The sequence below is a fragment of the Seriola aureovittata genome, chromosome 4, assembly GCF_021018895.1.
Source record: "Seriola aureovittata isolate HTS-2021-v1 ecotype China chromosome 4, ASM2101889v1, whole genome shotgun sequence".
Lineage (NCBI taxonomy): Eukaryota > Metazoa > Chordata > Actinopteri > Carangiformes > Carangidae > Seriola > Seriola aureovittata.
This window is the reverse complement of record NC_079367.1, coordinates 22,534,616-22,558,895: the sequence shown is the minus strand read 5'-3', so window position 1 is coordinate 22,558,895 and position 24,280 is coordinate 22,534,616. Positions and strand designations below refer to the sequence as shown.

The window sequence follows — 24,280 nt, the reverse complement described above, 5'->3', positions numbered from 1 at the left end:
ATAATGCAGCCGTCGCACAAGGACCAATGTGCTTGCTCAGGCAGCACATATGAAAAATTGGAATCGATACAGAGAAGATTAGCATGGCCCCTGCGAAAGGATGACACGCAAATTCGTGAAGCGTTTCCACATTTTCATCTGCTGCCGTAGAGCAACTAAAAGTGAGGGTTGCCAGTTACTTGTGTGGACTGACTGGTCTTCCTTGCGAGGCTTTGCAACTGTGAGTAGTATATAGAGCAGGCATGGCCAAATGAGGAACTGGCAAAATGAGGACGGTTGCTTGTGTGGACTGAATGGTCTTCCTTGTGAGGCTTTGCAGTTGTAAGCAGTACATAGAGCAGGCATGGCCAAATGAGGAACTGGCAAAAAGAGGAATTAGGACAGCTGCCTGTTGCATGTGTGGAATGAGTGGTGTTCCTTGCGAGGCTTTGCAACCGGAAACAGTACATAAAACAGGCGTGGCCTAATGAGGAATGGGGACGGTTTCCTGTTGAGGCTGGAAAAATTGTTTTCAGTGTCAGAGATTTTGGTCGTACTGGGTTAGTTAATTTTGTAATCATGTAATTAAGCAGTTAGTATGCTATTATTACAAATGTGTAATTGATAAGTGAAGAAACAACTACTCCCATACTTGTGATGCCACCTATTAGGGATGGGAGAACTTGAGTCTGCACCACTGCAACGGGGTTGATCTCCCGACCTGGGCTTATATTGCAGCCGTCGCACAAGGACCAATGTGCTTGCTCAGGCAGCACATATGAAAAATTGGAATCGATACAGAGAAGATTAGCATGGCCCCTGCGAAAGGATGACACGCAAATTCGTGAAGCGTTTCCACATTTTCATCTGCTGCCGTAGAGCAACTAAAAGTGAGGGTTGCCAGTTACTCGTGTGGACTGACTGGTCTTCCTTGCGAGGCTTTGCAACTGTGAGCAGTATATAGAGCAGGCATGGCAAAATGAGGTTGGTTGCCTGTTGCTTGTGTGGACTGACTGGTCTTCCTTGTGAGGCTTTGCAACTGTAAGCAGTACATAAAACAGGCGTGGCCTAATGAGGAATGGGGACGGTTTCCTGTTGAGGCTGGAAAAATTGTTTTCAGTCTCAAAGAGATTTTGGTCGTACTGTGTTAGTTAATTTTGTAATCATGTAATTAAGCAGTTAGTATACTATTATTACAAATGTATAATTGATAAGTGAAGAAATAACTACTCCCATACTTGTGATGTCACCTATTAGGGATGGGAGAACTTGAGTCTGCACCACTGCAACGGGGTTGATCTCCCGACCTGGGCTTATAATGCAGCCGTCGCACAAGGACCAATGTGCTTGCTCAGGCAGCACATATGAAAAATTGGAATCGATACAGAGAAGATTAGCATGGCCCCTGCGAAAGGATGACACGCAAATTCGTGAAGCGTTTCCACATTTTCATCTGCTGCCGTAGAGCAACTAAAAGTGAGGGTTGCCAGTTACTCGTGTGGACTGACTGGTCTTCCTTGCGAGGCTTTGCAACTGTGAGCAGTATATAGAGCAGGCATGGCAAAATGAGGTTGGTTGCCTGTTGCTTGTGTGGACTGACTGGTCTTCCTTGTGAGGCTTTGCAACTGTAAGCAGTACATAAAACAGGCGTGGCCTAATGAGGAATGGGGACGGTTTCCTGTTGAGGCTGGAAAAATTGTTTTCAGTCTCAAAGAGATTTTGGTCGTACTGTGTTAGTTAATTTTGTAATCATGTAATTAAGCAGTTAGTATACTATTATTACAAATGTATAATTGATAAGTGAAGAAATAACTACTCCCATACTTGTGATGCCACCTATTAGGGATGGGAGAACTTGAGTCTGCACCACTGCAACGGGGTTGATCTCCCGACCTGGGCTTATAATGCAGCCGTCGCACAAGGACCAATGTGCTTGCTCAGGCAGCACATATGATAAATTGGAATCGATACAGAGAAGATTAGCATGGCCCCTGCGAAAGGATGACACGCAAATTCGTGAAGCGTTTCCACATTTTCATCTGCTGCCGTAGAGCAACTAAAAGTGAGGGTTGCCAGTTACTTGTGTGGACTGACTGGTCTTCCTTGCGAGGCTTTGCAACTGTGAGCAGTATATAGAGCAGGCATGGCCAAATGAGGAACTGGCAAAATGAGGACGGTTGCCTGTTGCTTGTGTGGACTGACTGGTCTTCCTTGTGAGGCTTTCCAACTGTAAGCAGTACATAAAACAGGCGTGGCCTAATGAGGAATGGGGACGGTTTCCTGTTGAGGCTGGAAAAATTGTTTTCAGTCTCAAAGAGATTTTGGTCGTACTGTGTTAGTTAATTTTGTAATCATGTAATTAAGCAGTTAGTATGCTATTATTACAAATGTGTAATTGATAAGTGAAGAAACAACTACTCCCATACTCGTGATGCCACCTATTAGGGATGGGAGAACTTGAGTCTGCACCACTGCAACGGGGTTGATCTCCCGACCTGGGCTTATAATGCAGCCGTCGCACAAGGACCAATGTGCTTGCTCAGGCAGCACATATGAAAAATTGGAATCGATACAGAGAAGATTAGCATGGCCCCTGCGAAAGGATGACACGCAAATTCGTGAAGCGTTTCCACATTTTCATCTGCTGCCGTAGAGCAACTAAAAGTGAGGGTTGCCAGTTACTTGTGTGGACTGACTGGTCTTCCTTGCGAGGCTTTGCAACTGTGAGCAGTATATAGAGCAGGCATGGCCAAATGAGGAACTGGCAAAATGAGGACGGTTGCCTGTTGCTTGTGTGGACTGACTGGTCTTCCTTGTGAGGCTTTGCAACTGTAAGCAGTACATAAAACAGGCGTGGCCTAATGAGGAATGGGGACGGTTTCCTGTTGAGGCTGGAAAAATTGTTTTCAGTCTCAAAGAGATTTTGGTCGTACTGTGTTAGTTAATTTTGTAATCATGTAATTAAGCAGTTAGTATGCTATTATTACAAATGTGTAATTGATAAGTGAAGAAATAACTACTCCCATACTTGTGATGCCACCTATTAGGGATGGGAGAACTTGAGTCTGCACCACTGCAACGGGGTTGATCTCCCGACCTGGGCATATAATGCAGCCGTCGCACAAGAACCAATGTGCTTGCTCAGGCAGCACATATGAAAAATTGGAATCGATACAGAGAAGATTAGCATGGCCCCTGCGAAAGGATGACACGCAAATTCGTGAAGCGTTTCCACATTTTCATCTGCTGCCGTAGAGCAACTAAAAGTGAGGGTTGCCAGTTACTTGTGTGGACTGACTGGTCTTCCTTGCGAGGCTTTGCAACTGTGAGCAGTATATAGAGCAGGCATGGCCAAATGAGGAACTGGCAAAATGAGGACGGTTGCCTGTTGCTTGTGTGGACTGACTGGTCTTCCTTGTGAGGCTTTGCAACTGTAAGCAGTACATAAAACAGGCGTGGCCTAATGAGGAATGGGGACGGTTTCCTGTTGAGGCTGGAAAAATTGTTTTCAGTGTCAGAGATTTTGGTCGTACTGTGTTAGTTAATTTTGTAATCATGTAATTAAGCAGTTAGTATACTATTATTACAAATGTATAATTGATAAGTGAAGAAATAACTACTCCCATACTTGTGATGCCACCTATTAGGGATGGGAGAACTTGAGTCTGCACCACTGCAACGGGGTTGATCTCCCGACCTGGGCTTATAATGCAGCCGTCGCACAAGGACCAATGTGCTTGCTCAGGCAGCACATATGAAAAATTGGAATCGATACAGAGAAGATTAGCATGGCCCCTGCGAAAGGATGACACGCAAATTCGTGAAGCGTTTCCACATTTTCATCTGCTGCCGTAGAGCAACTAAAAGTGAGGGTTGCCAGTTACTTGTGTGGACTGACTGGTTTTCCTTGCCAGGCTTTGCAACTGCGAGCAGTACATAGAGCAGGCATGGCCAAATGAGGAACTGGCAAAATGAGGACGGTTGCCTGTTGCTTGTGTGGACTGACTGGTCTTCCTTGTGAGGCTTTGCAACTGTAAGCAGTACATAGAGCAGGCATGGCCAAATGAGGAACTGGCAAAATGAGGACGGTTGCCTGTTGCTTGTGTGGACTGACTGGTCTTCCTTGTGAGGCTTTGCAACTGTGAGCAGTATATAGAGCAGGCATGGCAAAATGAGGTTGGTTGCCTGTTGCTTGTGTGGACTGACTGGTCTTCCTTGTGAGGCTTTGCAACTGTAAGCAGTACATAAAACAGGCGTGGCCTAATGAGGAATGGGGACGGTTTCCTGTTGAGGCTGGAAAAATTGTTTTCAGTGTCAAAGAGATTTTGGTCGTACTGTGTTAGTTAATTTTGTAATCATGTAATTAAGCAGTTAGTATGCTATTATTACAAATGTATAATTGATAAGTGAAGAAATAACTACTCCCATACTTGTGATGCCACCTATTAGGGATGGGAGAACTTGAGTCTGCACCACTGCAACGGGGTTGATCTCCCGACCTGGGCATATAATGCAGCCGTCGCACAAGAACCAATGTGCTTGCTCAGGCAGCACATATGAAAAATTGGAATCGATACAGAGAAGATTAGCATGGCCCCTGCGAAAGGATGACACGCAAATTCGTGAAGCGTTTCCACATTTTCATCTGCTGCCGTAGAGCAACTAAAAGTGAGGGTTGCCAGTTACTTGTGTGGACTGACTGGTTTTCCTTGCCAGGCTTTGCAACTGCGAGCAGTACATAGAGCAGGCATGGCCAAATGAGGAACTGGCAAAATGAGGACGGTTGCCTGTTGCTTGTGTGGACTGACTGGTCTTCCTTGCCAGGCTTTGCAACTGTAAGCAGTACATAAAACAGGCGTGGCCTAATGAGGAATGGGGACGGTTTCCTGTTGAGGCTGGAAAAATTGTTTTCAGTCTCAAAGAGATTTTGGTCGTACTGTGTTAGTTAATTTTGTAATCATGTAATTAAGCAGTTAGTATACTATTATTACAAATGTGTAATTGATAAGTGAAGAAACAACTACTCCCATACTTGTGATGCCACCTATTAGGGATGGGAGAACTTGAGTCTGCACCACTGCAACGGGGTTGATCTCCCGACCTGGGCTTATAATGCAGCCGTCGCACAAGAACCAATGTGCTTGCTCAGGCAGCACATATGAAAAATTGGAATCGATACAGAGAAGATTAGCATGGCCCCTGCGAAAGGATGACACGCAAATTCGTGAAGCGTTTCCACATTTTCATCTGCTGCCGTAGAGCAACTAAAAGTGAGGGTTGCCAGTTACTTGTGTGGACTGACTGGTCTTCCTTGCGAGGCTTTGCAACTGTGAGCAGTATATAGAGCAGGCATGGCCAAATGAGGAACTGGCAAAATGAGGTTGGTTGCCTGTTGCTTGTGTGGACTGACTGGTCTTCCTTGTGAGGCTTTGCAACTGTAAGCAGTACATAAAACAGGCGTGGCCTAATGAGGAATGGGGACGGTTTCCTGTTGAGGCTGGAAAAATTGTTTTCAGTCTCAAAGAGATTTTGGTCGTACTGTGTTAGTTAATTTTGTAATCATGTAATTAAGCAGTTAGTATACTATTATTACAAATGTATAATTGATAAGTGAAGAAATAACTACTCCCATACTTGTGATGCCACCTATTAGGGATGGGAGAACTTGAGTCTGCACCACTGCAACGGGGTTGATCTCCCGACCTGGGCTTATAATGCAGCCGTCGCACAAGGACCAATGTGCTTGCTCAGGCAGCACATATGAAAAATTGGAATCGATACAGAGAAGATTAGCATGGCCCCTGCGAAAGGATGACACGCAAATTCGTGAAGCGTTTCCACATTTTCATCTGCTGCCGTAGAGCAACTAAAAGTGAGGGTTGCCAGTTACTTGTGTGGACTGACTGGTCTTCCTTGCGAGGCTTTGCAACTGTGAGCAGTATATAGAGCAGGCATGGCCAAATGAGGAACTGGCAAAATGAGGACGGTTGCCTGTTGCTTGTGTGGACTGACTGGTCTTCCTTGTGAGGCTTTGCAACTGTAAGCAGTACATAAAACAGGCGTGGCCTAATGAGGAATGGGGACGGTTTCCTGTTGAGGCTGGAAAAATTGTTTTCAGTGTCAGAGATTTTGGTCGTACTGTGCTAGTTAATTTTGTAATCATGTAATTAAGCAGTTAGTATACTATTATTACAAATGTATAATTGATAAGTGAAGAAATAACTACTCCCATACTTGTGATGCCACCTATTAGGGATGGGAGAACTTGAGTCTGCACCACTGCAACGGGGTTGATCTCCCGACCTGGGCATATAATGCAGCCGTCGCACAAGGACCAATGTGCTTGCTCAGGCAGCACATATGAAAAATTGGAATCGATACAGAGAAGATTAGCATGGCCCCTGCGAAAGGATGACACGCAAATTCGTGAAGCGTTTCCACATTTTCATCTGCTGCCGTAGAGCAACTAAAAGTGAGGGTTGCCAGTTACTTGTGTGGACTGACTGGTCTTCCTTGCGAGGCTTTGCAACTGTGAGCAGTATATAGAGCAGGCATGGCCAAATGAGGAACTGGCAAAATGAGGACGGTTGCCTGTTGCTTGTGTGGACTGACTGGTCTTCCTTGTGAGGCTTTGCAACTGTAAGCAGTACATAAAACAGGCGTGGCCTAATGAGGAATGGGGACGGTTTCCTGTTGAGGCTGGAAAAATTGTTTTCAGTGTCAGAGATTTTGGTCGTACTGTGCTAGTTAATTTTGTAATCATGTAATTAAGCAGTTAGTATACTATTATTACAAATGTATAATTGATAAGTGAAGAAATAACTACTCCCATACTTGTGATGCCACCTATTAGGGATGGGAGAACTTGAGTCTGCACCACTGCAACGGGGTTGATCTCCCGACCTGGGCATATAATGCAGCCGTCGCACAAGGACCAATGTGCCTGCTCAGGCAGCACATATGAAAAATTGGAATCGATACAGAGAAGATTAGCATGGCCCCTGCGAAAGGATGACACGCAAATTCGTGAAGCGTTTCCACATTTTCATCTGCTGCCGTAGAGCAACTAAAAGTGAGGGTTGCCAGTTACTTGTGTGGACTGACTGGTCTTCCTTGCGAGGCTTTGCAACTGTAAGCAGTACATAAAACAGGCGTGGCCTAATGAGGAATGGGGACGGTTTCCTGTTGAGGCTGGAAAAATTGTTTTCAGTCTCAAAGAGATTTTGGTCGTACTGTGTTAGTTAATTTTGTAATCATGTAATTAAGCAGTTAGTATGCTATTATTACAAATGTGTAATTGATAAGTGAAGAAACAACTACTCCCATACTTGTGATGCCACCTATTAGGGATGGGAGAACTTGAGTCTGCACCACTGCAACGGGGTTGATCTCCCGACCTGGGCATATAATGCAGCCGTCGCACAAGGACCAATGTGCTTGCTCAGGCAGCACATATGAAAAATTGGAATCGATACAGAGAAGATTAGCATGGCCCCTGCGAAAGGATGACACGCAAATTCGTGAAGCGTTTCCACATTTTCATCTGCTGCCGTAGAGCAACTAAAAGTGAGGGTTGCCAGTTACTTGTGTGGACTGACTGGTCTTCCTTGCGAGGCTTTGCAACTGTGAGCAGTATATAGAGCAGGCATGGCAAAATGAGGTTGGTTGCCTGTTGCTTGTGTGGACTGACTGGTCTTCCTTGTGAGGCTTTGCAACTGTAAGCAGTACATAAAACAGGCGTGGCCTAATGAGGAATGGGGACGGTTTCCTGTTGAGGCTGGAAAAATTGTTTTCAGTGTCAGAGATTTTGGTCGTACTGTGCTAGTTAATTTTGTAATCATGTAATTAAGCAGTTAGTATACTATTATTACAAATGTATAATTGATAAGTGAAGAAATAACTACAGAGAAGATTAGCATGGCCCCTGCGAAAGGATGACACGCAAATTCGTGAAGCGTTTCCACATTTTCATCTGCTGCCGTAGAGCAACTAAAAGTGAGGGTTGCCAGTTACTTGTGTGGACTGACTGGTTTTCCTTGCCAGGCTTTGCAACTGCGAGCAGTACATAGAGCAGGCATGGCCAAATGAGGAACTGGCAAAATGAGGACGGTTGCCTGTTGCTTGTGTGGACTGACTGGTCTTCCTTGTGAGGCTTTGCAACTGTAAGCAGTACATAAAACAGGCGTGGCCTAATGAGGAATGGGGACGGTTTCCTGTTGAGGCTGGAAAAATTGTTTTCAGTGTCAGAGATTTTGGTCGTACTGTGCTAGTTAATTTTGTAATCATGTAATTAAGCAGTTAGTATACTATTATTACAAATGTATAATTGATAAGTGAAGAAATAACTACTCCCATACTTGTGATGCCACCTATTAGGGATGGGAGAACTTGAGTCTGCACCACTGCAACGGGGTTGATCTCCCGACCTGGGCATATAATGCAGCCGTCGCACAAGGACCAATGTGCCTGCTCAGGCAGCACATATGAAAAATTGGAATCGATACAGAGAAGATTAGCATGGCCCCTGCGAAAGGATGACACGCAAATTCGTGAAGCGTTTCCACATTTTCATCTGCTGCCGTAGAGCAACTAAAAGTGAGGGTTGCCAGTTACTCGTGTGGACTGACTGGTCTTCCTTGCGAGGCTTTGCAACTGTAAGCAGTACATAAAACAGGCGTGGCCTAATGAGGAATGGGGACGGTTTCCTGTTGAGGCTGGAAAAATTGTTTTCAGTGTCAGAGATTTTGGTCGTACTGTGCTAGTTAATTTTGTAATCATGTAATTAAGCAGTTAGTATACTATTATTACAAATGTATAATTGATAAGTGAAGAAATAACTACAGAGAAGATTAGCATGGCCCCTGCGAAAGGATGACACGCAAATTCGTGAAGCGTTTCCACATTTTCATCTGCTGCCGTAGAGCAACTAAAAGTGAGGGTTGCCAGTTACTTGTGTGGACTGACTGGTCTTCCTTGTGAGGCTTTGCAACTGTAAGCAGTACATAAAACAGGCGTGGCCTAATTAGGAATGGGGACGGTTTCCTGTTGAGGCTGGAAAAATTGTTTTCAGTGTCAAAGAGATTTTGGTCGTACTGTGCTAGTTAATTTTGTAATCATGTAATTAAGCAGTTAGTATGCTATTGTTACAAATGTGTAATTGATAAGTGAAGAAACAACTACTCCCATACTTGTGATGCCACCTATTAGGGATGGGAGAACTTGAGTCTGCACCACTGCAACGGGGTTGATCTCCCGACCTGGGCATATAATGCAGCCGTCGCACAAGGACCAATGTGCTTGCTCAGGCAGCACATATGAAAAATTGGAATCGATACAGAGAAGATTAGCATGGCCCCTGCGAAAGGATGACACGCAAATTCGTGAAGCGTTTCCACATTTTCATCTGCTGCCGTAGAGCAACTAAAAGTGAGGGTTGCCAGTTACTTGTGTGGACTGACTGGTTTTCCTTGCCAGGCTTTGCAACTGCGAGCAGTACATAGAGCAGGCATGGCCAAATGAGGAACTGGCAAAATGAGGACGGTTGCCTGTTGCTTGTGTGGACTGACTGGTCTTCCTTGTGAGGCTTTGCAACTGTAAGCAGTACATAAAACAGGCGTGGCCTAATGAGGAATGGGGACGGTTTCCTGTTGAGGCTGGAAAAATTGTTTTCAGTCTCAAAGAGATTTTGGTCGTACTGTGTTAGTTAATTTTGTAATCATGTAATTAAGCAGTTAGTATGCTATTATTACAAATGTGTAATTGATAAGTGAAGAAACAACTACTCCCATACTTGTGATGCCACCTATTAGGGATGGGAGAACTTGAGTCTGCACCACTGCAACGGGGTTGATCTCCCGACCTGGGCATATAATGCAGCCGTCGCACAAGAACCAATGTGCTTGCTCAGGCAGCACATATGAAAAATTGGAATCGATACAGAGAAGATTAGCATGGCCCCTGCGAAAGGATGACACGCAAATTCGTGAAGCGTTTCCACATTTTCATCTGCTGCCGTAGAGCAACTAAAAGTGAGGGTTGCCAGTTACTTGTGTGGACTGACTGGTCTTCCTTGCGAGGCTTTGCAACTGTGAGCAGTATATAGAGCAGGCATGGCAAAATGAGGTTGGTTGCCTGTTGCTTGTGTGGACTGACTGGTCTTCCTTGTGAGGCTTTGCAACTGTAAGCAGTACATAAAACAGGCGTGGCCTAATGAGGAATGGGGACGGTTTCCTGTTGAGGCTGGAAAAATTGTTTTCAGTGTCAGAGATTTTGGTCGTACTGTGTTAGTTAATTTTGTAATCATGTAATTAAGCAGTTAGTATACTATTATTACAAATGTATAATTGATAAGTGAAGAAATAACTACAGAGAAGATTAGCATGGCCCCTGCGAAAGGATGACACGCAAATTCGTGAAGCGTTTCCACATTTTCATCTGCTGCCGTAGAGCAACTAAAAGTGAGGGTTGCCAGTTACTTGTGTGGACTGACTGGTCTTCCTTGCGAGGCTTTGCAACTGTGAGCAGTATATAGAGCAGGCATGGCCAAATGAGGAACTGGCAAAATGAGGACGGTTGCCTGTTGCTTGTGTGGACTGACTGGTCTTCCTTGTGAGGCTTTGCAACTGTAAGCAGTACATAAAACAGGCGTGGCCTAATGAGGAATGGGGACGGTTTCCTGTTGAGGCTGGAAAAATTGTTTTCAGTCTCAAAGAGATTTTGGTCGTACTGTGTTAGTTAATTTTGTAATCATGTAATTAAGCAGTTAGTATGCTATTATTACAAATGTATAATTGATAAGTGAAGAAATAACTACTCCCATACTTGTGATGCCACCTATTAGGGATGGGAGAACTTGAGTCTGCACCACTGCAACGGGGTTGATCTCCCGACCTGGGCATATAATGCAGCCGTCGCACAAGGACCAATGTGCTTGCTCAGGCAGCACATATGAAAAATTGGAATCGATACAGAGAAGATTAGCATGGCCCCTGCGAAAGGATGACACGCAAATTCGTGAAGCGTTTCCACATTTTCATCTGCTGCCGTAGAGCAACTAAAAGTGAGGGTTGCCAGTTACTTGTGTGGACTGACTGGTCTTCCTTGCGAGGCTTTGCAACTGTAAGCAGTACATAAAACAGGCGTGGCCTAATGAGGAATGGGGACGGTTTCCTGTTGAGGCTGGAAAAATTGTTTTCAGTGTCAAAGAGATTTTGGTCGTACTGTGCTAGTTAATTTTGTAATCATGTAATTAAGCAGTTAGTATGCTATTGTTACAAATGTGTAATTGATAAGTGAAGAAACAACTACTCCAATACTTGTGATGCCACCTATTAGGGATGGGAGAACTTGAGTCTGCACCACTGCAACGGGGTTGATCTCCCGACCTGGGCTTATAATGCAGCCGTCGCACAAGGACCAATGTGCCTGCTCAGGCAGCACATATGAAAAATTGGAATCGATACAGAGAAGATTAGCATGGCCCCTGCGAAAGGATGACACGCAAATTCGTGAAGCGTTTCCACATTTTCATCTGCTGCCGTAGAGCAACTAAAAGTGAGGGTTGCCAGTTACTTGTGTGGACTGACTGGTCTTCCTTGCGAGGCTTTGCAACTGTGAGCAGTATATAGAGCAGGCATGGCAAAATGAGGTTGGTTGCCTGTTGCTTGTGTGGACTGACTGGTCTTCCTTGTGAGGCTTTGCAACTGTAAGCAGTACATAAAACAGGCGTGGCCTAATGAGGAATGGGGATGGTTTCCTGTTGAGGCTGGAAAAATTTTTTTCAGTGTCAGAGATTTTGGTCGTACTGTGCTAGTTAATTTTGTAATCATGTAATTAAGCAGTTAGTATACTATTATTACAAATGTATAATTGATAAGTGAAGAAATAACTACTCCCATACTTGTGATGCCACCTATTAGGGATGGGAGAACTTGAGTCTGCACCACTGCAACGGGGTTGATCTCCCGACCTGGGCTTATAATGCAGCCGTCGCACAAGGACCAATGTGCTTGCTCAGGCAGCACATATGAAAAATTGGAATCGATACAGAGAAGATTAGCATGGCCCCTGCGAAAGGATGACACGCAAATTCGTGAAGCGTTTCCACATTTTCATCTGCTGCCGTAGAGCAACTAAAAGTGAGGGTTGCCAGTTACTTGTGTGGACTGACTGGTCTTCCTTGCCAGGCTTTGCAACTGTGAGCAGTATATAGAGCAGGCATGGCCAAATGAGGAACTGGCAAAATGAGGACGGTTGCCTGTTGCTTGTGTGGACTGACTGGTCTTCCTTGCCAGGCTTTGCAACTGTGAGCAGTACATAGAGCAGGCATGGCCAAATGAGGAACTGGCAAAATGAGGACGGTTGCCTGTTGCTTGTGTGGACTGACTGGTCTTCCTTGTGAGGCTTTGCAACTGTAAGCAGTACATAGAGCAGGCATGGCCAAATGAGGAACTGGCAAAAAGAGGAATTAGGACAGCTGCCTGTTGCATGTGTGGAATGAGTGGTGTTCCTTGCGAGGCTTTGCAACAGGAAACAGTACATAAGAGGCGTGGCCTAATTAGGAATGGGGACGGTTTCCTGTTGCAGCTGGAAAAATTGTTTTCAGTGTCAAAGAGATTTTGGTCATACTTTGTTAGTTAATTTTGTAATCATGTAATTAAGCAGTTAGTATGCTATTGTTACAAATGTGTAATTGATAAGTGAAGAAACAACTACTCCAATACTTGTGATGCCACCTATTAGGGATGGGAGAACTTGAGTCTGCACCACTGCAACGGGGTTGATCTCCCGACCTGGGCATATAATGCAGCCGTCGCACAAGGACCAATGTGCTTGCTCAGGCAGCACATATGAAAAATTGGAATCGATACAGAGAAGATTAGCATGGCCCCTGCGAAAGGATGACACGCAAATTCGTGAAGCGTTTCCACATTTTCATCTGCTGCCGTAGAGCAACTAAAAGTGAGGGTTGCCAGTTACTTGTGTGGACTGACTGGTTTTCCTTGCCAGGCTTTGCAACTGCGAGCAGTACATAGAGCAGGCATGGCCAAATGAGGAACTGGCAAAATGAGGACGGTTGCCTGTTGCTTGTGTGGACTGACTGGTCTTCCTTGTGAGGCTTTGCAACTGTAAGCAGTACATAAAACAGGCGTGGCCTAATGAGGAATGGGGACGGTTTCCTGTTGAGGCTGGAAAAATTGTTTTAAGTTTCAGAGATTTTGGTCGTACTGTGTTAGTTAATTTTGTAATCATGTAATTAAGCAGTTAGTATACTATTATTACAAATGTATAATTGATAAGTGAAGAAATAACTACTCCCATACTTGTGATGCCACCTATTAGGGATGGGAGAACTTGAGTCTGCACCACTGCAACGGGGTTGATCTCCCGACCTGGGCTTATAATGCAGCCGTCGCACAAGGACCAATGTGCTTGCTCAGGCAGCACATATGAAAAATTGGAATCGATACAGAGAAGATTAGCATGGCCCCTGCGAAAGGATGACACGCAAATTCGTGAAGCGTTTCCACATTTTCATCTGCTGCCGTAGAGCAACTAAAAGTGAGGGTTGCCAGTTACTTGTGTGGACTGACTGGTCTTCCTTGCGAGGCTTTGCAACTGTGAGCAGTATATAGAGCAGGCATGGCAAAATGAGGTTGGTTGCCTGTTGCTTGTGTGGACTGACTGGTCTTCCTTGTGAGGCTTTGCAACTGTAAGCAGTACATAAAACAGGCGTGGCCTAATGAGGAATGGGGACGGTTTCCTGTTGAGGCTGGAAAAATTGTTTTCAGTTTCAGAGATTTTGGTCGTACTGTGCTAGTTAATTTTGTAATCATGTAATTAAGCAGTTAGTATACTATTATTACAAATGTAAAATTGATAAGTGAAGAAATAACTACTCCCATACTTGTGATGCCACCTATTAGGGATGGGAGAACTTGAGTCTGCACCACTGCAACGGGGTTGATCTCCCGACCTGGGTATATAATGCAGCCGTCGCACAAGGACCAATGTGCTTGCTCAGGCAGCACATATGAAAAATTGGAATCGATACAGAGAAGATTAGCATGGCCCCTGCGAAAGGATGACACGCAAATTCGTGAAGCGTTTCCACATTTTCATCTGCTGCCGTAGAGCAACTAAAAGTGAGGGTTGCCAGTTACTTGTGTGGACTGACTGGTTTTCCTTGCCAGGCTTTGCAACTGCGAGCAGTACATAGAGCAGGCATGGCCAAATGAGGAACTGGCAAAATGAGGACGGTTGCCTGTTGCTTGTGTGGACTGACTGGTCTTCCTTGTGAGGCTTTGCAACTGTAAGCAGTATATAGAGCAGGCATGGCAAAATGAGGTTGGTTGCTTGTGTGGACTGACTGGTCTTCCTTGTGAGGCTTTGCAACTGTAAGCAGTACATAAAACAGGCGTGGCCTAATGAGGAATGGGGATGGTTTCCTGTTGAGGCTGGAAAAATTGTTTTCAGTTCAGAGATTTTGGTCGTACTGTGCTAGTTAATTTTGTAATCATGTAATTAAGCAGTTAGTATACTATTATTACAAATGTAAAATTGATAAGTGAAGAAATAACTACTCCCATTCTTGTGATGCCACCTATTAGGGATGGGAGAACTTGAGTCTGCACCACTGCAACGGGGTTGATCTCCCGACCTGGGTATATAATGCAGCCGTCGCACAAGGACCAATGTGCTTGCTCAGGCAGCACATATGAAAAATTGGAATCGATACAGAGAAGATTAGCATGGCCCCTGCGAAAGGATGACACGCAAATTCGTGAAGCGTTTCCACATTTTCATCTGCTGCCGTAGAGCAACTAAAAGTGAGGGTTGCCAGTTACTTGTGTGGACTGACTGGTTTTCCTTGCCAGGCTTTGCAACTGCGAGCAGTACATAGAGCAGGCATGGCCAAATGAGGAACTGGCAAAATGAGGACGGTTGCCTGTTGCTTGTGTGGACTGACTGGTCTTCCTTGTGAGGCTTTGCAACTGTAAGCAGTATATAGAGCAGGCATGGCAAAATGAGGTTGGTTGCTTGTGTGGACTGACTGGTCTTCCTTGTGAGGCTTTGCAACTGTAAGCAGTACATAAAACAGGCGTGGCCTAATGAGGAATGGGGATGGTTTCCTGTTGAGGCTGGAAAAATTGTTTTCAGTTTCAGAGATTTTGGTCGTACTGTGCTAGTTAATTTTGTAATCATGTAATTAAGCAGTTAGTATACTATTATTACAAATGTAAAATTGATAAGTGAAGAAATAACTACTCCCATTCTTGTGATGCCACCTATTAGGGATGGGAGAACTTGAGTCTGCACCACTGCAACGGGGTTGATCTCCCGACCTGGGTATATAATGCAGCCGTCGCACAAGGACCAATGTGCTTGCTCAGGCAGCACATATGAAAAATTGGAATCGATACAGAGAAGATTAGCATGGCCCCTGCGAAAGGATGACACGCAAATTCGTGAAGCGTTTCCACATTTTCATCTGCTGCCGTAGAGCAACTAAAAGTGAGGGTTGCCAGTTACTTGTGTGGACTGACTGGTTTTCCTTGCCAGGCTTTGCAACTGCGAGCAGTACATAGAGCAGGCATGGCCAAATGAGGAACTGGCAAAATGAGGACGGTTGCCTGTTGCTTGTGTGGACTGACTGGTCTTCCTTGTGAGGCTTTGCAACTGTAAGCAGTATATAGAGCAGGCATGGCAAAATGAGGTTGGTTGCTTGTGTGGACTGACTGGTCTTCCTTGTGAGGCTTTGCAACTGTAAGCAGTACATAAAACAGGCGTGGCCTAATGAGGAATGGGGACGGTTTCCTGTTGAGGCTGGAAAAATTGTTTTAAGTTTCAGAGATTTTGGTCGTACTGTGCTAGTTAATTTTCTAATCATGTAATTAAGCAGTTAGTATACTATTATTACAAATGTATAATTGATAAGTGAAGAAATAACTACTCCCATACTTGTGATGCCACCTATTAGGGATGGGAGAACTTGAGTCTGCACCACTGCAACGGGGTTGATCTCCCGACCTGGGCTTATAATGCAGCCGTCGCACAAGGACCAATGTGCTTGCTCAGGCAGCACATATGAAAAATTGGAATCGATACAGAGAAGATTAGCATGGCCCCTGCGAAAGGATGACACGCAAATTCGTGAAGCGTTTCCACATTTTCATCTGCTGCCGTAGAGCAACTAAAAGTGAGGGTTGCCAGTTACTTGTGTGGACTGACTGGTCTTCCTTGCGAGGCTTTGCAACTGTGAGCAGTATATAGAGCAGGCATGGCAAAATGAGGTTGGTTGCCTGTTGCTTGTGTGGACTGACTGGTCTTCCTTGTGAGGCTTTGCAACTGTAAGCAGTACATAAAACAGGCGTGGCCTAATGAGGAATGGGGACGGTTTCCTGTTGAGGCTGGAAAAATTGTTTTCAGTTTCAGAGATTTTGGTCGTACTGTGCTAGTTAATTTTGTAATCATGTAATTAAGCAGTTAGTATACTATTATTACAAATGTAAAATTGATAAGTGAAGAAATAACTACTCCCATTCTTGTGATGCCACCTATTAGGGATGGGAGAACTTGAGTCTGCACCACTGCAACGGGGTTGATCTCCCGACCTGGGTATATAATGCAGCCGTCGCACAAGGACCAATGTGCTTGCTCAGGCAGCACATATGAAAAATTGGAATCGATACAGAGAAGATTAGCATGGCCCCTGCGAAAGGATGACACGCAAATTCGTGAAGCGTTTCCACATTTTCATCTGCTGCCGTAGAGCAACTAAAAGTGAGGGTTGCCAGTTACTTGTGTGGACTGACTGGTTTTCCTTGCCAGGCTTTGCAACTGCGAGCAGTACATAGAGCAGGCATGGCCAAATGAGGAACTGGCAAAATGAGGACGGTTGCCTGTTGCTTGTGTGGACTGACTGGTCTTCCTTGTGAGGCTTTGCAACTGTAAGCAGTATATAGAGCAGGCATGGCAAAATGAGGTTGGTTGCTTGTGTGGACTGACTGGTCTTCCTTGTGAGGCTTTGCAACTGTAAGCAGTACATAAAACAGGCGTGGCCTAATGAGGAATGGGGATGGTTTCCTGTTGAGGCTGGAAAAATTGTTTTCAGTTTCAGAGATTTTGGTCGTACTGTGCTAGTTAATTTTGTAATCATGTAATTAAGCAGTTAGTATACTATTATTACAAATGTAAAATTGATAAGTGAAGAAATAACTACTCCCATTCTTGTGATGCCACCTATTAGGGATGGGAGAACTTGAGTCTGCACCACTGCAACGGGGTTGATCTCCCGACCTGGGTATATAATGCAGCCGTCGCACAAGGACCAATGTGCTTGCTCAGGCAGCACATATGAAAAATTGGAATCGATACAGAGAAGATTAGCATGGCCCCTGCGAAAGGATGACACGCAAATTCGTGAAGCGTTTCCACATTTTCATCTGCTGCCGTAGAGCAACTAAAAGTGAGGGTTGCCAGTTACTTGTGTGGACTGACTGGTTTTCCTTGCCAGGCTTTGCAACTGCGAGCAGTACATAGAGCAGGCATGGCCAAATGAGGAACTGGCAAAATGAGGACGGTTGCCTGTTGCTTGTGTGGACTGACTGGTCTTCCTTGTGAGGCTTTGCAACTGTAAGCAGTATATAGAGCAGGCATGGCAAAATGAGGTTGGTTGCTTGTGTGGACTGACTGGTCTTCCTTGTGAGGCTTTGCAACTGTAAGCAGTACATAAAACAGGCGTGGCCTAATGAGGAATGGGGACGGTTTCCTGTTGAGGCTGGAAAAATTGTTTTCAGTGTCAGAGATTTTGGTCGTACTGTGTTAGTTAATTTTGTAATCATGTAATTAAGCAGTTAGTATACTATTATTACAAATGTATAATTGATAAGTGAAGAAATAACTACTCCCATACTTGTGATGCCACCTATTAGGGATGGGAGAACTTGAGTCTGCACCACTGCAACGGGGTTGATCTCCCGACCTGGGCATATAATGCAGCCGTCGCACAAGGACCAATGTGCTTGCTCAGGCAGCACATATGAAAAATTGGAATCGATACAGAGAAGATTAGCATGGCCCCTGCGAAAGGATGACACGCAAATTCGTGAAGCGTTTCCACATTTTCATCTGCTGCCGTAGAGCAACTAAAAGTGAGGGTTGCCAGTTACTTGTGTGGACTGACTGGTCTTCCTTGCGAGGCTTTGCAACTGTAAGCAGTACATAAAACAGGCGTGGCCTAATGAGGAATGGGGACGGTTTCCTGTTGAGGCTGGAAAAATTGTTTTCAGTGTCAAAGAGATTTTGGTCATACTTTGTTAGTTAATTTTGTAATCATGTAATTAAGCAGTTAGTATGCTATTGTTACAAATGTGTAATTGATAAGTGAAGAAACAACTACTCCAATACTTGTGATGCCACCTATTAGGGATGGGAGAACTTGAGTCTGCACCACTGCAACGGGGTTGATCTCCCGACCTGGGCTTATAATGCAGCCGTCGCACAAGGACCAATGTGCCTGCTCAGGCAGCACATATGAAAAATTGGAATCGATACAGAGAAGATTAGCATGGCCCCTGCGAAAGGATGACACGCAAATTCGTGAAGCGTTTCCACATTTTCATCTGCTGCCGTAGAGCAACTAAAAGTGAGGGTTGCCAGTTACTCGTGTGGACTGACTGGTCTTCCTTGCGAGGCTTTGCAACTGTGAGCAGTATATAGAGCAGGCATGGCAAAATGAGGTTGGTTGCCTGTTGCTTGTGTGGACTGACTGGTCTTCCTTGTGAGGCTTTGCAACTGTAAGCAGTACATAAAACAGGCGTGGCCTAATGAGGAATGGGGACGGTTTCCTGTTGAGGCTGGAAAAATTGTTTTCAGTGTCAGAGATTTTGGTCGTACTGTGCTAGTTAATTTTGTAATCATGTAATTAAGCAGTTAGTATACTATTATTACAAATGTATAATTGATAAGTGAAGAAATAACTACTCCCATACTTGTGATGCCACCTATTAGGGATGGGAGAACTTGAGTCTGCACCACTGCAACGGGGTTGATCTCCCGACCTGGGCTTATAATGCAGCCGTCGCACAAGGACCAATGTGCTTGCTCAGGCAGCACATATGAAAAATTGGAATCGATACAGAGAAGATTAGCATGGCCCCTGCGAAAGGATGACACGCAAATTCGTGAAGCGTTTCCACATTTTCATCTGCTGCCGTAGAGCAACTAAAAGTGAGGGTTGCCAGTTACTTGTGTGGACTGACTGGTCTTCCTTGCGAGGCTTTGCAACTGTGAGCAGTATATAGAGCAGGCATGGCAAAATGAGGTTGGTTGCCTGTTGCTTGTGTGGACTGACTGGTCTTCCTTGTGAGGCTTTGCAACTGTAAGCAGTACATAAAACAGGCGTGGCCTAATGAGGAATGGGGATGGTTTCCTGTTGAGGCTGGAAAAATTGTTTTCAGTTTCAGAGATTTTGGTCGTACTGTGCTAGTTAATTTTGTAATCATGTAATTAAGCAGTTAGTATACTATTATTACAAATGTAAAATTGATAAGTGAAGAAATAACTACTCCCATTCTTGTGATGCCACCTATTAGGGATGGGAGAACTTGAGTCTGCACCACTGCAACGGGGTTGATCTCCCGACCTGGGCATATAATGCAGCCGTCGCACAAGGACCAATGTGCTTGCTCAGGCAGCACATATGAAAAATTGGAATCGATACAGAGAAGATTAGCATGGCCCCTGCGAAAGGATGACACGCAAATTCGTGAAGCGTTTCCACATTTTCATCTGCTGCCGTAGAGCAACTAAAAGTGAGGGTTGCCAGTTACTTGTGTGGACTGACTGGTTTTCCTTGCCAGGCTTTGCAACTGCGAGCAGTACATAGAGCAGGCATGGCCAAATGAGGAACTGGCAAAATGAGGACGGTTGCCTGTTGCTTGTGTGGACTGACTGGTCTTCCTTGTGAGGCTTTGCAACTGTAAGCAGTACATAAAACAGGCGTGGCCTAATGAGGAATGGGGACGGTTTCCTGTTGAGGCTGGAAAAATTGTTTTAAGTTTCAGAGATTTTGGTCGTACTGTGCTAGTTAATTTTCTAATCATGTAATTAAGCAGTTAGTATACTATTATTACAAATGTATAATTGATAAGTGAAGAAATAACTACTCCCATACTTGTGATGCCACCTATTAGGGATGGGAGAACTTGAGTCTGCACCACTGCAACGGGGTTGATCTCCCGACCTGGGTTATAATGCAGCCGTCGCACAAGGACCAATGTGCTTGCTCAGGCAGCACATATGAAAAATTGGAATCGATACAGAGAAGATTAGCATGGCCCCTGCGAAAGGATGACACGCAAATTCGTGAAGCGTTTCCACATTTTCATCTGCTGCCGTAGAGCAACTAAAAGTGAGGGTTGCCAGTTACTTGTGTGGACTGACTGGTCTTCCTTGCGAGGCTTTGCAACTGTGAGCAGTATATAGAGCAGGCATGGCAAAATGAGGTTGGTTGCCTGTTGCTTGTGTGGACTGACTGGTCTTCCTTGTGAGGCTTTGCAACTGTAAGCAGTACATAAAACAGGCGTGGCCTAATGAGGAATGGGGACGGTTTCCTGTTGAGGCTGGAAAAATTGTTTTCAGTGTCAGAGATTTTGGTCGTACTGTGTTAGTTAATTTTGTAATCATGTAATTAAGCAGTTAGTATACTATTGTTACAAATGTATAATTGATAAGTGAAGAAATAACTACTCCCATACTTGTGATGCCACCTATTAGGGATGGGAGAACTTGAGTCTGCACCACTGCAACGGGGTTGATCTCCCGACCTGGGCATATAATGCAGCCGTCGCACAAGGACCAATGTGCTTGCTCAGGCAGCACATATGAAAAATTGGAATCGATACAGAGAAGATTAGCATGGCCCCTGCGAAAGGATGACACGCAAATTCGTGAAGCGTTTCCACATTTTCATCTGCTGCCGTAGAGCAACTAAAAGTGAGGGTTGCCAGTTACTTGTGTGGACTGACTGGTCTTCCTTGCGAGGCTTTGCAACTGTGAGCAGTATATAGAGCAGGCATGGCAAAATGAGGTTGGTTGCCTGTTGCTTGTGTGGACTGACTGGTCTTCCTTGTGAGGCTTTGCAACTGTAAGCAGTACATAAAACAGGCGTGGCCTAATGAGGAATGGGGACGGTTTCCTGTTGAGGCTGGAAAAATTTTTTTCAGTGTCAGAGATTTTGGTCGTACTGTGCTAGTTAATTTTGTAATCATGTAATTAAGCAGTTAGTATACTATTATTACAAATGTATAATTGATAAGTGAAGAAATAACTACTCCCATACTTGTGATGCCACCTATTAGGGATGGGAGAACTTGAGTCTGCACCACTGCAACGGGGTTGATCTCCCGACCTGGGCTTATAATGCAGCCGTCGCACAAGGACCAATGTGCTTGCTCAGGCAGCACATATGAAAAATTGGAATCGATACAGAGAAGATTAGCATGGCCCCTGCGAAAGGATGACACGCAAATTCGTGAAGCGTTTCCACATTTTCATCTGCTGCCGTAGAGCAACTAAAAGTGAGGGTTGCCAGTTACTTGTGTGGACTGACTGGTCTTCCTTGCGAGGCTTTGCAACTGTGAGCAGTATATAGAGCAGGCATGGCAAAATGAGGTTGGTTGCCTGTTGCTTGTGTGGACTGACTGGTCTTCCTTGTGAGGCTTTGCAACTGTAAGCAGTACATAAAACAGGCGTGGCCTAATGAGGAATGGGGATGGTTTCCTGTTGAGGCTGGAAAAATTGTTTTCAGTTTCAGAGATTTTGGTCGTACTGTGCTAGTTAATTTTGTAATCATGTAATTAAGCAGTTAGTATACTATTATTACAAATGTAAAATTGATAAGTGAAGAAATAACTACTCCCATTCTTGTGATGCCACCTATTAGGGATGGGAGAACTTGAGTCTGCACCACTGCAACGGGGTTGATCTCCCGACCTGGGTATATAATGCAGCCGTCGCACAAGGACCAATGTGCTTGCTCAGGCAGCACATATGAAAAATTGGAATCGATACAGAGAAGATTAGCATGGCCCCTGCGAAAGGATGACACGCAAATTCGTGAAGCGTTTCCACATTTTCATCTGCTGCTGTAGAGCAACTAAAAGTGAGGGTTGCCAGTTACTTGTGTGGACTGACTGGTCTTCCTTGTGAGGCTTTGCAACTGTAAGCAGTACATAAAACAGGCGTGGCCTAATGAGGAATGGGGACGGTTTCCTGTTGAGGCTGGAAAAATTGTTTTCAGTGTCAGAGATTTTTCAGTGTCAGGCATGGCAAAATGAGGTTGGTTGCCTGTTGCTTGTGTGGACTGACTGGTCTTCCTTGTGAGGCTTTGCAACTGTAAGCAGTACATAAAACAGGCGTGGCCTAATGAGGAATGGGGACGGTTTCCTGTTGAGGCTGGAAAAATTGTTTTCAGTGTCAGAGATTTTGGTCGTACTGTGCTAGTTAATTTTGTAATCATGTAATTAAGCAGTTAGTATACTATTATTACAAATGTATAATTGATAAGTGAAGAAATAACTACTCCCATACTTGTGATGCCACCTATTAGGGATGGGAGAACTTGAGTCTGCACCACTGCAACGGGGTTGATCTCCCGACCTGGGCTTATAATGCAGCCGTCGCACAAGGACCAATGTGCTTGCTCAGGCAGCACATATGAAAAATTGGAATCGATACAGAGAAGATTAGCATGGCCCCTGCGAAAGGATGACACGCAAATTCGTGAAGCGTTTCCACATTTTCATCTGCTGCCGTAGAGCAACTAAAAGTGAGGGTTGCCAGTTACTTGTGTGGACTGACTGGTCTTCCTTGCGAGGCTTTGCAACTGTGAGCAGTATATAGAGCAGGCATGGCAAAATGAGGTTGGTTGCCTGTTGCTTGTGTGGACTGACTGGTCTTCCTTGTGAGGCTTTGCAACTGTAAGCAGTACATAAAACAGGCGTGGCCTAATGAGGAATGGGGATGGTTTCCTGTTGAGGCTGGAAAAATTGTTTTCAGTTTCAGAGATTTTGGTCGTACTGTGCTAGTTAATTTTGTAATCATGTAATTAAGTAGTTAGTATACTATTATTACAAATGTAAAATTGATAAGTGAAGAAATAACTACTCCCATTCTTGTGATGCCACCTATTAGGGATGGGAGAACTTGAGTCTGCACCACTGCAACGGGGTTGATCTCCCGACCTGGGTATATAATGCAGCCGTCGCACAAGGACCAATGTGCTTGCTCAGGCAGCACATATGAAAAATTGGAATCGATACAGAGAAGATTAGCATGGCCCCTGCGAAAGGATGACACGCAAATTCGTGAAGCGTTTCCACATTTTCATCTGCTGCCGTAGAGCAACTAAAAGTGAGGGTTGCCAGTTACTTGTGTGGACTGACTGGTTTTCCTTGCCAGGCTTTGCAACTGCGAGCAGTACATAGAGCAGGCATGACCAAATGAGGAACTGGCAAAACTGGCAAAATGAGGACGGTTACCTGTTGCTTGTGTGGACTGACTGGTCTTCCTTGTGAGGCTTTGCAGTTGTAAGCAGTACATAGAGCAAGCATGGCCAAATGAGGAACTGGTAAATAGAGGAATGGGAACGGTTGCCTGTTGCATGTGTGGAATGAGTGGTGTTCCTTGCGAGGCTTTGCAACCGGAAACAGTACATAAAACAGGCGTGGCCTAATGAGGAATGGGGACCAGTGTGCTTGCTCAGGCAGCACATATGAAAAATTGGAATCGATACAGAGAAGATTAGCTAACTTTAGAGCAGACTGGCTTTGACCAGATGACTCTAAAGTTGTCAAAATCTTCAAAAAGGAAAACTTGATGATTAAAAGTTACAAAATTACTCTGAGGCACTTCTGTTGCTTTGGTTCAGTTGGGCTTGACTTGGCTTATAAAAATAAAAGATTGCGCATGTAGACAAAAATCATGTTATTTGTAGCTTGTGGCAAAGAAAAATAAAATACACCGAAAGTGCAAAAATTACTAAGAGCCATGAGTTTTTGGCTAGCAGCTTATAGCTAAGAGTTTACATGGCTACAGAGCCGGGCTTTGAGCCGGGACTCTGAGCTTTGAGCAAAGTTCTCAACTTCTAGTTTCTGCATCGTTTCTCGCATCTTCTTGTCTGTGAACTCTGATTTAGGCTTAGGCCTGGAATTGGCTTAGGCTTGCTTTTGGCTTTAGAATAGGCTTAGAATAGGCTATGTGTGAATTGTTCACAACTGTTTTATCCCCTGGGGGCTGG

At 44.7% G+C, this 24,280-nt stretch overlaps 40 non-coding genes across 40 annotated transcripts; all 40 read left to right on the top strand.

Annotated features, from left to right (window-relative positions):
- The first annotated feature begins 28 nt into the window (after positions 1–28).
- LOC130168796 (U6 spliceosomal RNA) lies at positions 29–135 on the top strand. Its single transcript, XR_008827722.1, has one exon. It is a non-coding gene; the product is annotated as a U6 spliceosomal RNA (small nuclear RNA).
- A 601-nt stretch (positions 136–736) lies between these two features.
- LOC130168794 (U6 spliceosomal RNA) lies at positions 737–843 on the top strand. The gene has a single exon (XR_008827720.1). It is a non-coding gene; the product is annotated as a U6 spliceosomal RNA (small nuclear RNA).
- Positions 844–1,322: 479 nt separating this feature from the next.
- LOC130168793 (U6 spliceosomal RNA) lies at positions 1,323–1,429 on the top strand. Its single transcript, XR_008827719.1, has one exon. It is a non-coding gene; the product is annotated as a U6 spliceosomal RNA (small nuclear RNA).
- Positions 1,430–1,908: 479 nt separating this feature from the next.
- On the top strand, positions 1,909–2,015 carry LOC130168757 (U6 spliceosomal RNA). The gene has a single exon (XR_008827685.1). It is a non-coding gene; the product is annotated as a U6 spliceosomal RNA (small nuclear RNA).
- Positions 2,016–2,510: 495 nt separating this feature from the next.
- Positions 2,511–2,617, top strand: LOC130168792 (U6 spliceosomal RNA). Its single transcript, XR_008827718.1, has one exon. It is a non-coding gene; the product is annotated as a U6 spliceosomal RNA (small nuclear RNA).
- A 495-nt stretch (positions 2,618–3,112) lies between these two features.
- LOC130168791 (U6 spliceosomal RNA) lies at positions 3,113–3,219 on the top strand. Its single transcript, XR_008827717.1, has one exon. It is a non-coding gene; the product is annotated as a U6 spliceosomal RNA (small nuclear RNA).
- Positions 3,220–3,712: 493 nt separating this feature from the next.
- LOC130168790 (U6 spliceosomal RNA) lies at positions 3,713–3,819 on the top strand. Its single transcript, XR_008827716.1, has one exon. It is a non-coding gene; the product is annotated as a U6 spliceosomal RNA (small nuclear RNA).
- Positions 3,820–4,514: 695 nt separating this feature from the next.
- LOC130168789 (U6 spliceosomal RNA) lies at positions 4,515–4,621 on the top strand. The gene has a single exon (XR_008827715.1). It is a non-coding gene; the product is annotated as a U6 spliceosomal RNA (small nuclear RNA).
- A 495-nt stretch (positions 4,622–5,116) lies between these two features.
- On the top strand, positions 5,117–5,223 carry LOC130168788 (U6 spliceosomal RNA). Its single transcript, XR_008827714.1, has one exon. It is a non-coding gene; the product is annotated as a U6 spliceosomal RNA (small nuclear RNA).
- Positions 5,224–5,718: 495 nt separating this feature from the next.
- Positions 5,719–5,825, top strand: LOC130168787 (U6 spliceosomal RNA). The gene has a single exon (XR_008827713.1). It is a non-coding gene; the product is annotated as a U6 spliceosomal RNA (small nuclear RNA).
- Positions 5,826–6,318: 493 nt separating this feature from the next.
- LOC130168786 (U6 spliceosomal RNA) lies at positions 6,319–6,425 on the top strand. The gene has a single exon (XR_008827712.1). It is a non-coding gene; the product is annotated as a U6 spliceosomal RNA (small nuclear RNA).
- Positions 6,426–6,918: 493 nt separating this feature from the next.
- LOC130168812 (U6 spliceosomal RNA) lies at positions 6,919–7,025 on the top strand. The gene has a single exon (XR_008827738.1). It is a non-coding gene; the product is annotated as a U6 spliceosomal RNA (small nuclear RNA).
- A 387-nt stretch (positions 7,026–7,412) lies between these two features.
- On the top strand, positions 7,413–7,519 carry LOC130168785 (U6 spliceosomal RNA). Its single transcript, XR_008827711.1, has one exon. It is a non-coding gene; the product is annotated as a U6 spliceosomal RNA (small nuclear RNA).
- Positions 7,520–7,842: 323 nt separating this feature from the next.
- Positions 7,843–7,948, top strand: LOC130168815 (U6 spliceosomal RNA). Its single transcript, XR_008827741.1, has one exon. It is a non-coding gene; the product is annotated as a U6 spliceosomal RNA (small nuclear RNA).
- A 493-nt stretch (positions 7,949–8,441) lies between these two features.
- On the top strand, positions 8,442–8,548 carry LOC130168811 (U6 spliceosomal RNA). The gene has a single exon (XR_008827737.1). It is a non-coding gene; the product is annotated as a U6 spliceosomal RNA (small nuclear RNA).
- Positions 8,549–8,779: 231 nt separating this feature from the next.
- LOC130168814 (U6 spliceosomal RNA) lies at positions 8,780–8,885 on the top strand. The gene has a single exon (XR_008827740.1). It is a non-coding gene; the product is annotated as a U6 spliceosomal RNA (small nuclear RNA).
- A 387-nt stretch (positions 8,886–9,272) lies between these two features.
- LOC130168783 (U6 spliceosomal RNA) lies at positions 9,273–9,379 on the top strand. The gene has a single exon (XR_008827709.1). It is a non-coding gene; the product is annotated as a U6 spliceosomal RNA (small nuclear RNA).
- A 495-nt stretch (positions 9,380–9,874) lies between these two features.
- Positions 9,875–9,981, top strand: LOC130168782 (U6 spliceosomal RNA). The gene has a single exon (XR_008827708.1). It is a non-coding gene; the product is annotated as a U6 spliceosomal RNA (small nuclear RNA).
- A 323-nt stretch (positions 9,982–10,304) lies between these two features.
- On the top strand, positions 10,305–10,410 carry LOC130168813 (U6 spliceosomal RNA). Its single transcript, XR_008827739.1, has one exon. It is a non-coding gene; the product is annotated as a U6 spliceosomal RNA (small nuclear RNA).
- Positions 10,411–10,905: 495 nt separating this feature from the next.
- LOC130168781 (U6 spliceosomal RNA) lies at positions 10,906–11,012 on the top strand. Its single transcript, XR_008827707.1, has one exon. It is a non-coding gene; the product is annotated as a U6 spliceosomal RNA (small nuclear RNA).
- A 387-nt stretch (positions 11,013–11,399) lies between these two features.
- Positions 11,400–11,506, top strand: LOC130168810 (U6 spliceosomal RNA). Its single transcript, XR_008827736.1, has one exon. It is a non-coding gene; the product is annotated as a U6 spliceosomal RNA (small nuclear RNA).
- Positions 11,507–11,983: 477 nt separating this feature from the next.
- LOC130168780 (U6 spliceosomal RNA) lies at positions 11,984–12,090 on the top strand. Its single transcript, XR_008827706.1, has one exon. It is a non-coding gene; the product is annotated as a U6 spliceosomal RNA (small nuclear RNA).
- Positions 12,091–12,806: 716 nt separating this feature from the next.
- On the top strand, positions 12,807–12,913 carry LOC130168779 (U6 spliceosomal RNA). Its single transcript, XR_008827705.1, has one exon. It is a non-coding gene; the product is annotated as a U6 spliceosomal RNA (small nuclear RNA).
- Positions 12,914–13,406: 493 nt separating this feature from the next.
- On the top strand, positions 13,407–13,513 carry LOC130168778 (U6 spliceosomal RNA). The gene has a single exon (XR_008827704.1). It is a non-coding gene; the product is annotated as a U6 spliceosomal RNA (small nuclear RNA).
- Positions 13,514–13,990: 477 nt separating this feature from the next.
- LOC130168777 (U6 spliceosomal RNA) lies at positions 13,991–14,097 on the top strand. Its single transcript, XR_008827703.1, has one exon. It is a non-coding gene; the product is annotated as a U6 spliceosomal RNA (small nuclear RNA).
- Positions 14,098–14,674: 577 nt separating this feature from the next.
- Positions 14,675–14,781, top strand: LOC130168775 (U6 spliceosomal RNA). Its single transcript, XR_008827702.1, has one exon. It is a non-coding gene; the product is annotated as a U6 spliceosomal RNA (small nuclear RNA).
- Positions 14,782–15,359: 578 nt separating this feature from the next.
- LOC130168774 (U6 spliceosomal RNA) lies at positions 15,360–15,466 on the top strand. The gene has a single exon (XR_008827701.1). It is a non-coding gene; the product is annotated as a U6 spliceosomal RNA (small nuclear RNA).
- A 578-nt stretch (positions 15,467–16,044) lies between these two features.
- Positions 16,045–16,151, top strand: LOC130168773 (U6 spliceosomal RNA). Its single transcript, XR_008827700.1, has one exon. It is a non-coding gene; the product is annotated as a U6 spliceosomal RNA (small nuclear RNA).
- A 477-nt stretch (positions 16,152–16,628) lies between these two features.
- Positions 16,629–16,735, top strand: LOC130168771 (U6 spliceosomal RNA). Its single transcript, XR_008827698.1, has one exon. It is a non-coding gene; the product is annotated as a U6 spliceosomal RNA (small nuclear RNA).
- A 578-nt stretch (positions 16,736–17,313) lies between these two features.
- LOC130168770 (U6 spliceosomal RNA) lies at positions 17,314–17,420 on the top strand. The gene has a single exon (XR_008827697.1). It is a non-coding gene; the product is annotated as a U6 spliceosomal RNA (small nuclear RNA).
- A 578-nt stretch (positions 17,421–17,998) lies between these two features.
- LOC130168769 (U6 spliceosomal RNA) lies at positions 17,999–18,105 on the top strand. The gene has a single exon (XR_008827696.1). It is a non-coding gene; the product is annotated as a U6 spliceosomal RNA (small nuclear RNA).
- A 387-nt stretch (positions 18,106–18,492) lies between these two features.
- On the top strand, positions 18,493–18,599 carry LOC130168809 (U6 spliceosomal RNA). The gene has a single exon (XR_008827735.1). It is a non-coding gene; the product is annotated as a U6 spliceosomal RNA (small nuclear RNA).
- A 477-nt stretch (positions 18,600–19,076) lies between these two features.
- On the top strand, positions 19,077–19,183 carry LOC130168768 (U6 spliceosomal RNA). The gene has a single exon (XR_008827695.1). It is a non-coding gene; the product is annotated as a U6 spliceosomal RNA (small nuclear RNA).
- A 477-nt stretch (positions 19,184–19,660) lies between these two features.
- LOC130168767 (U6 spliceosomal RNA) lies at positions 19,661–19,767 on the top strand. Its single transcript, XR_008827694.1, has one exon. It is a non-coding gene; the product is annotated as a U6 spliceosomal RNA (small nuclear RNA).
- A 492-nt stretch (positions 19,768–20,259) lies between these two features.
- LOC130168766 (U6 spliceosomal RNA) lies at positions 20,260–20,366 on the top strand. Its single transcript, XR_008827693.1, has one exon. It is a non-coding gene; the product is annotated as a U6 spliceosomal RNA (small nuclear RNA).
- Positions 20,367–20,843: 477 nt separating this feature from the next.
- Positions 20,844–20,950, top strand: LOC130168765 (U6 spliceosomal RNA). The gene has a single exon (XR_008827692.1). It is a non-coding gene; the product is annotated as a U6 spliceosomal RNA (small nuclear RNA).
- Positions 20,951–21,427: 477 nt separating this feature from the next.
- Positions 21,428–21,534, top strand: LOC130168764 (U6 spliceosomal RNA). Its single transcript, XR_008827691.1, has one exon. It is a non-coding gene; the product is annotated as a U6 spliceosomal RNA (small nuclear RNA).
- A 477-nt stretch (positions 21,535–22,011) lies between these two features.
- LOC130168763 (U6 spliceosomal RNA) lies at positions 22,012–22,118 on the top strand. The gene has a single exon (XR_008827690.1). It is a non-coding gene; the product is annotated as a U6 spliceosomal RNA (small nuclear RNA).
- Positions 22,119–22,677: 559 nt separating this feature from the next.
- LOC130168762 (U6 spliceosomal RNA) lies at positions 22,678–22,784 on the top strand. The gene has a single exon (XR_008827689.1). It is a non-coding gene; the product is annotated as a U6 spliceosomal RNA (small nuclear RNA).
- A 477-nt stretch (positions 22,785–23,261) lies between these two features.
- Positions 23,262–23,368, top strand: LOC130168759 (U6 spliceosomal RNA). The gene has a single exon (XR_008827687.1). It is a non-coding gene; the product is annotated as a U6 spliceosomal RNA (small nuclear RNA).
- Positions 23,369–24,280: the final 912 nt, after the last annotated feature.